Consider the following 10,533-nt stretch of genomic DNA (forward strand, 5'->3'; position numbering starts at 1 on the left):
GGATCCACCTATGAAACTTCAAAATATTTGCATTCATGACTCATGTTTAGTGTGATTACCATACAATTTTTCTTCTTGTCAACACAGTCTTAAGCCATTTCAGTTGATATAGTTATAGGAATGATAGAACATGTACAATTCATTATTTGTATTATGTTATTTAATACCTTAAATTAAAATACAAATGTGTCCTAATCCTGGCAACAATGAGTTGGATGGCATCCAATGACACCCCTGCTTTTGGCAGATAATACTGCATTCTGTGTACATTTTGTATGTTCATTGTATGTAGGGGGACCAGGGAGCATGGATATCATACACTTTTTCTTCTTTACAAAACAGTCTTAGCCAAATTTTCAGTTGATATAGTTATAGGAATGATAGAACGACATGTACAATTCATTGTTTGTAATATGTTATTTAATACCTAAAATTAAAATATAAATGTGTCCTAATCCTGGCAACAATGAGTTGGATGGCATCCAATGACACTCCTGCTTTTAGCAGATAATACTGCATTCAGTGTACATTTTGTATGTTCATTGTATGTAGAGGAACCAGGGAGCATGGACAACCATTGTATTGCAGTAATTCTTTAAGTTTTAACAACATGCAATATTTTGCCTCTTATTATATATATAATAAAATTGTATGGGAAACAACCATGCCGGCTCATCTATTGCTACATGTATACATTTGTATCTGTTTTTAACATGTTTATTTTTAGATGTGTATTTATACATGTAATTTCTTTCTTATTCTGTATGTTAATGGTTTTGTTAACTATTCAGTCAGTATTACTAAATGTAATAAATATGCAAATTTAAGGAAGATGAGGTATGAGAACCAATGAAATAACTTTTATTCCAAGACATAATGCAGAGTATGGTAATCCTTTACAATTACAGGTTTAAGTTCCAAGGAAAATTCTAAAGGGACAGCCCATAATCAAATGACAAAAACAAGGGGAGGGCGCAAACACATCAAACGAATGGAGAGTAACTGTCATATTCCAGACTTGGTACAGGCATTTAATAATTGTAGAAAATGGTGGATTAAACCTGGTTTTAAAGCTAGCTAAACCTCTCACTTGTATGACAGTCCCATAGTATCCCATTAGCTTAAATTTAAATCTGTTTGGTTCTCGTTCAGTCGACAGTAGTTTATGTTGTCCAAAAAAAATGCCATTATTGATGTACAATGTACACTGTAAGATTATCTCTGGTTGAATTACATTGTAGCATGTTTTTTTTCTGTTATTATGTACAGTCCATCATTGTATATTGATTATAATTTATTCCATAACATTTTGTTTTTAATGTTGACTTGAAATTCATGTAATTAGGTTCTTTCAAAGCGGATAAAATCAAATAATGTAAACAAATACATCTAGTTTAAAAGTGTTAAACTTTAATACTCAGCTTTAATAGCTTTCACATCTGATGATAATGTGCATGGCATACATTTATACAATAAAGCATCAATGATATACAATGGAAACATGTGTTAGTGTTAGCCTTTAAATTGTAGTCTTGTGTGTTTTTTAGTGTACAATGATATCTGTTTTCCTTATTAACTTCATATTTAAACTTGTAGGACAAAACTATCAAAATCCAAAAAACCTTCATACATGTAATTGTATATTATACATATAACCAAATGAAGAAAAATAACTAATCAATATACACATATCTATAATTATAGTTCAGGCAAACTGTCATCTATTTCATCAATATCCTCCTGTTCTGCATCTACAGGAACTGCTAGACTTCGTGCAAGTCGTGAAATGATTTGATTTAACCGTGTATGAAATCCTGGCATGTCTGGCACAGCGAATGGCATAGCTTTCACATTACCAAATCGTTTCAATTTTCTACCAGGACTATGTTGAAATGGTCTCAATTTTCGTAGCTGTTTAGAAATTATACTATGCTCTTGTTCATTTACTTTTTTTGAATGTCTTGCCCCTTTGGGTTTCTGTTGAACACTTTCATCAAATTTTAAGCAAATGCTTGTAAAAGTATCAGCTGCGCTAGTTACCCTTGAAATGGCTCGTTCTGTCTTGTTTGCCCCTAACGTTTTTATAAGACTTTTTTGGTTGCATACCGAATGTTCTTGGACCAAGTCACTTTCAACATTTCGTCCTTTTCCACCATAGATGTTTACAAAAGATCCCTCCTTTACTCTCATACTTTGAAGTGGTGAAAGTAAATATTCACATATAAGAACAAAATCAATGTTTTCAACCAAATATTTATTTAATTTAGAGTGTGAATAAAAAAAAAGGTAAATTGTATTTGCAGTTTAGAACAAGTTGATTCATGTCACCCTCTTTTGCTGTATCAGATAATTCGGCCAACTGTAAATACCAGTGACATAATTGTAATGAATAGTTATAAAGCTCATCTGGTTCAACCAATATTGGTTCCAAGAACTGTTCTATTGCTAACTTCCCATGTACGATAACTGCCCGCAATTTCTGGACATACTGAGCATTTACTATAAACTTATCAGGTGTGTCAACCATCCCATAACCATACATTTTCATGAAATCAGCGATAACATTATAAAACATATCCCTTTTTTGATCTTCTGAAAAATTGTCATCTTCTAATTCTGTAAGCAGTATTGCTGTATTCGTTTTCCATTTGGAAAAATTCAAAAATTTGTTCTTTGATTGGACCTTCTCCTACGGCCATCAGCAGTTCATAATGTGGCTGGAAACGTCCTTTCACTTTTCCATTAACATTAGATCTGTGTAGTATCGTTTTGAAGAAATTCAGAGTGCCTGGTGTATTGTCTGCTTTGTAAAGAGACTTATAACATTTCTGCAATAGACAAAGAATCTATAATTATAACACAAAAACAATATAAAATTAAAAACCAATTGTTCAGAGAACAATTGAAGGTCTTTCCACCAGTAAATATCTATGTTGATATTAAAATATTAAAAATTAGTCTAAAATGTCAGTTCCTATGGCTTTATGATGTATAGATATGAATTTTAAGCAAAGGTCATAATCTAGAACGTCGAATTTACCTCAGACCTTGACCTCAATTTCAAAGTCACAAACTGAGGATCTCAAATCAAAAGACCCTAGGTCTCTAATATGTATAGTAAATAAGTTATATCACCTTACGCATAATTTTAGATATGATAGGGGCTAAAACTCCTGTTTATTGACTACCTACCCTTTCAACCAAAATTATTAAGTAACGACATGTCGCAACTAACAATTTAGTAAAAATAATTTGTTGATATCTTATAAGGGTAATGATCATGAAAATTAGTAAATAAGCCAAAATCAAAAATTTAGAATATGACCTTGACTTTTGACCTTGACCTAATTTTCATTTTTTTGGACCAAGGATCTCAAATCAAAAGACCCTAGGTCTCTAATATGTATGGTTAATAAGTTATATCACTTTACGCATAATTTTAGATGTGATAGGGGCTAAGACTCCCATTTATTGTCTACGCACCCTTTCAACCAAAATTATTATGTTAAGACATGTCGCAACTAACAATTTAGTAAAAATAATTTGTCGATATCTTATAAGGTTAATGAAAATGAGTGAAAATAAGCCTTAGAATATGACCTTGACCTTTGACCTTGACCTAATTTTCATTTTTTTGGACCAAGGATCTCAAATCAAAAGACCCTAGGTCTCTATCACTTATGGTTTTCCAGTTTAAAATACTTTTCAAAATTTCAAACACAAAAGGGGAACTAACTCTCATATGGAATCTCTATACGGCTTCGGTCAAAATGAAACAGAACATCCTGAGGATATAACGAGCAATTTGGTAAAATAAATTTGTCGTAATCTTTTACGGTTGCGAAGGAGAAGTGGCCACAAGAAAAACAGTGTTCGGGGAGATAACTCTTATATGGGAAAGTATTCAGTTAAGCAGAGTTGGTTTCAAAAGCGTATTACCTGTTCGATATCATATTCCAAATATCAAAGCGACATCTTGCGAAACAAAAAAACAGCGAAGGAAAAAAATTAGGCGGAAGAAAAAAAAAAATAATAATAATCAGAAGAAATCCAATAGGTCTTTCCACGGAAAAGTGGAAAGACCTAATGATAGCATCATATAACAAGTGTGGACACAGACCAGCATGTATATTATTTCATAGCAATGCATAGTTCCCTTCAAGTTAAAAGATCCTTGCATTGAAACAAAAGGCAACCTTAATGAGTAATTTGTAATATTTTTATATTCAACAAGAACCAGAACTCTGCAAAAAATATAAACATGTATATGATCCTTTTTTCAGGGGAGAAGAATTCAGAACTGCATTCAAAAAACTTAGAGGTTTGAAATCCTTTTTTCCCAACGTGCCAGTGATAGGATTGAGTGGCACATTAACAGTTTCGCAGAAGGAAACTATTCCAAAACAGTTAGGACTTGAAGATTTTCACACCATTGAAAAGACACCGGACAGACCTAACATTTTCTTAAAGAAAATAAAGAAAGAACCAGGAACAGATGTAATGAATGAATATGAACAAATAGTTCATAAGTTATGTGATGATTTGTATGACAAGAAGGCAGACTTCCCAGTAACTTATTATTTTTGCCAGTATACTATATGAGCGAAGCCATGGTATATTTGCTGAGCTTATTTGGTACTTCAACAATCAATGATTCAACTTACAGTGCTATATGTTCAGGGCAAGATCAATATGTAATAGATGCTACAATAGCAAAGATAAAAAAGGAGAACCCAACTATTCGGCTGGTATTAACAACATCAATTTCAGGAATGGGGTTTGATCCAAAAAATGTAACTAGTATTATACATGCATGCCCTCCCAGAAATACATCACAATATTTACAGGAGATAGGACGTGCTGGTCGTTGTGGACAACCATCAGTTGCAACATTATGCTATTCCAATCGTGATTTAGGAAAGAATTTGCCAGGAATAAAGGATGACATCATAAATTATTGTAAAAATGATTCTTCATGTATAAGGAATCAGCTGCTGTCTGTGTTTGGCTTTGAAAAAGACAAAAGCATTATTGATTGTCAATGTTGTTCATTTTGTGCTGAGAACTGTATTTGTGAATCCTGTGTTGATTTATCAAAGTTACAAAATTTTAATGTATAAATAAATGTAAAACTTGTTTAACCCTGCCAAGATGGTAATTATATTAAGGTATTTAAACAGCTTATGGTCCCATAAACAATATGTGCCTACCCCCCTTTTTAATAACTAATCAACTCAAATTACCTCTAAAAAATCTTGCTTACTGTGCCACATTTCACAGACAATTGGGTGTAGGTCATCAAATCTCTTCTCAGGTGTAATGGACAATATCCTAAGATTTCTGGCTTCTTGCAATCTAACTCTTGTCAGTTGGTCCCCTCCAAGTGGCACTTTGTATTTTCTAAGCAAATCAATATTTCCTTTAAAAAAATAAATCATTATGAGAACTCATCTAATTTCAGTTGCATTTGCAAATCATAAATCATTTATACATGATACTTAAAAATAAAGTGTACATGTCAGTTCGTTTATACCTATAGTATACCTACAGTATATCAAACAAACATCACAATTTGTACGGTTACACCACTATCCCAGATTAGGGGAGGTTTGGGATCTTGCTAACATGTTTAACCCGGCCACTTTATGAAGGTGCCTGTCCTAAGGCAGGAGCCTGTAATTCAGTGGTTGTCGTTTGTTGCTGTGTTACATATTTGTTTTTCATTCATTTTTTGTAAATTGATAAGGCTGTTAGTTTTCTCATTTGAATTGTTTGAATTTGTTCTTTTATAGCTGACTATGTGGTTTTGGCTTTGCTCTTTGTTGAAGGCCATACTATGACCTATAATTGTTAATGTCTGTGTCATTTGGTCTCTTGTGAAGAGTTAGTTGTCTCATTTGCAATCACACAACATCTTTTTTTTATATTATATGGAATATTTGCAATTTTGGAACAGGTTATTCAATATATCTTGGGTCATTTAGCCTATCTTACCAAAGGCACCCCTATGAATCTTTGATAGCTGATCCTCATAGCAGTCAATAATTGCAAGACAGTCTTCGTGCTTTGATTCATTTTTAAACTGGATAGGCAATGGTAGCACTATGGACCTTTCTGACATCTTTGTCATAAACTCATGAGGGATGTGCTCAGGTATTGTCCTTTTGAAATGTTCAAATGCACGAATTTTGCAAAAAATTCTTCCTAACAGTACACTATAGGCATACATCAGCTTTTGTTTCTGCCAATCATTGTAGTTCAGCAACACATTTTCCGAAGATATCTTAAACAAATCAATTTTTGGAGGGTCATTGTTCATGTCTATGGTTGAAGATCTACTGAACAGGACGTTTGATGTAAAAAGATGTAGATCTTTGTTTCGGTTATCAATACCCAAGTTTGAAGTTTTTACATAAGTGTCAAGGTTATCACCTGTAAAAATAAAAAATAAACTTTATGAGTATATTCCCTATAAATAGCCTTTTATTTAATATTGGTTTTTTTTGTGTTTTTTCAAACAATTTTCACTCAGGCCCTTGTTGTAAAGTTTTGAACCATGAAAATTAGGCCAAGGTCAGATGACAACTGCTACATATACACCTTTAAATTATTCAATACACCAAATATAGTTCTACTATCACTACAGTATCTTCAGAACAGACCAAAATCAGAGAAATTCAATATTGACCAATGAACCATAAAATAAGGTCATGGTATAAAGATGACACATGACAGACAGATATGTACACCTTACAATTATTCAATACACAACATGACTATGAGCTGACTATGCTGTATGGGCTTTGCTTTTTGTTAAAGGCCAAACTGTGACCTATAGTTGTTAATTTCTTTGTCATTTGGTCTCTTCTGAAGATTTGTCTCATTGGCAATTACACCACATCTTTTTTTATTATATATAAATAATTTATAACTGATAAGATCTTAGGAACTTTCCAAACTAAAAATATTCAAAATACAACACATAAATGATTAAGGTACAAATGAACATACAAAGTAATTAACAATGAATTGAACATGTCACTTTGTTTATTCTTACTACTGTCATAGTAATATAGGTATGTATTTACTATATGATGTTACTAAAATAAGTAGGACTTTATACCTGTAATTTTAACCAAAGGCTGTGTTTTGAGATTTTCAGTTAAAAGTTTTAAATTCTTTTCCTGAGCACTATCCTGTAATCTCAGTCTTCTTTCTGATGATAAAACCAGACCTAAATGATTTAGTCTTGTCTGTGCCTGGAAAATTGATACAGTAATTTTGATTTTATAATAATAATATATGATATTCATAAATAATGGCAATTTGTCTGTCCAAAAATATTTATATAATATTATTATATTTCTTATGTATGTTAGACAAAGTGAATAAGTTTACTTTACATATATATAAGTACATATGATTATTGTAACCAATTAATGTTTCTGATCTTAATGATAAATCCAAGAGGTCTTATTACCTTTAGGCGAAAAAGTATTAGATAGACACATTTACTGGAAGAAGGAAAACATAATATTTCACATATGCGGTCTAAAACCGTATTTCAATCTCCAAAATATCATCAAAATCTATTTTAAAGATATAAATACTACTTAAATTTTTTACTTAAACAACTTATTTAACTAAATGTCATGCTTTATTTAGAAATTTATACACAACACACAAAATTATTAATCACCTTGTAAATCCGTCAAAATCAGGGGAAGTAATAGTTGGTGTATTTCATAATAATTGAAAATCTACCCCTAACAAATAACCAATGAAAACCTTCGTATATTTAACTGCTAAAGTAAAAGGAAAATGTCAACAAAGAAGCATGGGAATTTTATATCAAAACGATCTAAAGAATTACAAGCGAACACAGGTAAAATTAAGCACCAAAATATATGAAATAAAAAATCCAAATGTGTGCAATAACCACATCTGCCACATTCCTCCCCCTCAGAACAAATTAGAATTTTGATTATAATTTGTTCTAAATGCATTAATTTAGAAATATAAAAGCACTAGTAATACGTGTGAAAAATGTAGTATTGCATGTATAACAACGTATATGTAAATTAAACTATCAAAATATTGCTATGTATGTAAAAGAAAATATATATATATAACAAAATAGTATAAACTTGCATAAATGCACCACCCCTTTTCACTAAGTTTATTAACGATCAAACTAAACTTCACCACCTTTTAACAACCTTAGCTTCTGTTAAGTTGTTGTTAAAATCCACATAAAGGCCTCTACACACTTGCAGGTCTCCGTACGGTTGGTCACGAACCGGTAAATTTTGTTTTCTGATATAATCTTGTCTAGCCTTTCTAGCTACGTCCCTAGCTTCGGTGTTTACTTTAGACACTTTTCGATACAACACATTTCCTGGACATGCATAGAGCATGTTTCTTCTTTAGAAATATGAATACCAATGGCAGAAACCATCTCTGTACTATATTTGTGTGTTAATTTCAGATGTCTGTTCATCTTCCATTTCTCAGCATATTTCTGCTTACACTTATGTTGACATGAGAAGACATTTATTTGAGTAATATGTTTCAGTGAGCTGTGTATTTGGCATGTGTTTTGAGGATAGGGCCAGTGCAACACACTACCTCACAACACATGCCCTCTGACGGTCAAATATCCCTCAAATCGTCTTTAAAAGAAGACTCCTTATCTTTAGACATTCTGTGAAATAAAATTAACTTTTAAGTAAATGTTCAATATAAATATATATACATACATATAATTTTACAAATTTTTAAATCTGGGTAAAACACTTCCAGGATTTATGTATTTTGTGTTCAATTTTGTTTTTCTGATAGCCTCAAAATATTCTCAAGTATACTAGTCTTCAAAATTACTATTTTTGTTAAAAGCTTTTTTTCGGAGTTTGGTGGGAAAGGGGCGACATTTTTTTTAAAGAACAGCCCGCCCCCCGAAATACTCACTTTATGAATTCAAAAGAAATATTAAATAAGCTTACCTTCATAACAGCTTTTTTGGAAGTTGCAGTTATCTGTCTTTTGGCGGGTTAGTTGGAGTATTGGCAACCTGTATGTTGACTTCAATGGGAACAACAGGGGGAGTCAAAGTAGGCACTGTAGTTTCCACCTCCGTTAAGGAATGTTGATGGGGTCATGTCTATCTCTTTTTTTTTCGGGCAGTTCTTTTGCTATATCAGAAGAGCGGATGCCATGTTTCACGTCAAAACATGCACTTCAGTATAAATAAAGAAAACAATCTGTAAGCATATTTTAAATATGAAATGTTTTATTTCATAATGTTCAGTGGCAAATACAAAACTATTTTGAAAACATATGGATTAAGAAGTTAAAGGTTTCAATTAATATTCATTCCGCAATTTTTTTGTATTATCAACAATTCTGTCGTTTTATGGTGTATGGGGAAAATATTCTTTTTAAAGTCAAATAAATGAGGGCCTTGATGGGATTTGATGGATAGGAAATAATGGGCAAATGATGTTTTAAATAGAAATATTGATGGATAGGGAATAATGGGCAAATGATGTATTAAATAGAAATATTGATTGATGGATAGGGAATAATGGGCAAATGATGTATTAAATAGAAATATTGATTGATGGATAGTGAATAATGGGCAAATGATGTATTAAATAGAAATATTGATTGATGGATAGGGAATAATGGGCAAATGATGTATTACATAAAAATATTGATTGATGGATAGGGAATAATGGGCAAATGATGTATTAAATAGAAATATTGATTGATTGTTGGTTGCTTAACGTCCAGTGTCAGATATATTTGGAAGTTATCTTTCCAGGTTGACATATTGCCATTCTGTTGTAATAATAAATCGGCAATGACAACAGGACTGGTCTAAAATGTGTTTACTATAATATTGACCCGTGAGTGAAATTTAATGTATAAACTGTTTATTTTCATTTAAATAATCGTTTAATTAATAAAATGACATTTGATAGCGTCTTCTCAATAACGTGACAACTAGAAGGATCATACCTAATGAAAAGTAAAGTCTTAACAGTAAACGTGTTAATTACCTCTACCATACTCCGGGACATTTATATAAAAAAAGTTGTGGTAGGATTGCTTTTAAACAATCTTAACAAGATACCTAATGACACTATAATTAACTATATGTCACCGTACGGCCTTCAACAATAATCATAGCCCATTTTACACATTCTAGTATTTCTAATGTCAGTATGTATGGTTGTTTAAACTACGTTTTACCTTTTCAGATTTTTTTTTATAAATGTAATTAATGGTACCTTAAATTGGTCATTTGACCAAGACAACTTTCTCATATGTATTGACAATTGTATTTGAACCAACCAAACCTTCATTAGAGAATTATAATACTTATTTAGTCAGTTTTACATTTTTTTGATAATTGTAATTTATGTTACCTTAAATCGGTCATTTGACCAAGACAATTTTCTAATGTGTATTGATAATTCGTATGTTTTGACAATTGTGTTTAAAGTAAACATTAAAAATTGAAACATTTTC

General features: G+C 31.6%; 2 pseudogenes; one reads left to right on the plus strand and one right to left on the minus strand.

Annotated features, from left to right (window-relative positions):
* Positions 1–1,629: 1,629 nt before the first annotated feature.
* On the minus strand, positions 1,630–7,238 carry LOC139495405 (uncharacterized; annotated as a pseudogene).
* Positions 3,111–5,208, plus strand: LOC139495314 (ATP-dependent DNA helicase RecQ-like; annotated as a pseudogene).
* Positions 7,239–10,533: the final 3,295 nt, after the last annotated feature.

Source organism: Mytilus edulis, chromosome 11 (assembly GCF_963676685.1).
Source record: "Mytilus edulis chromosome 11, xbMytEdul2.2, whole genome shotgun sequence".
In the NCBI taxonomy this organism is placed as follows: Eukaryota; Metazoa; Mollusca; class Bivalvia; order Mytilida; family Mytilidae; genus Mytilus; species Mytilus edulis.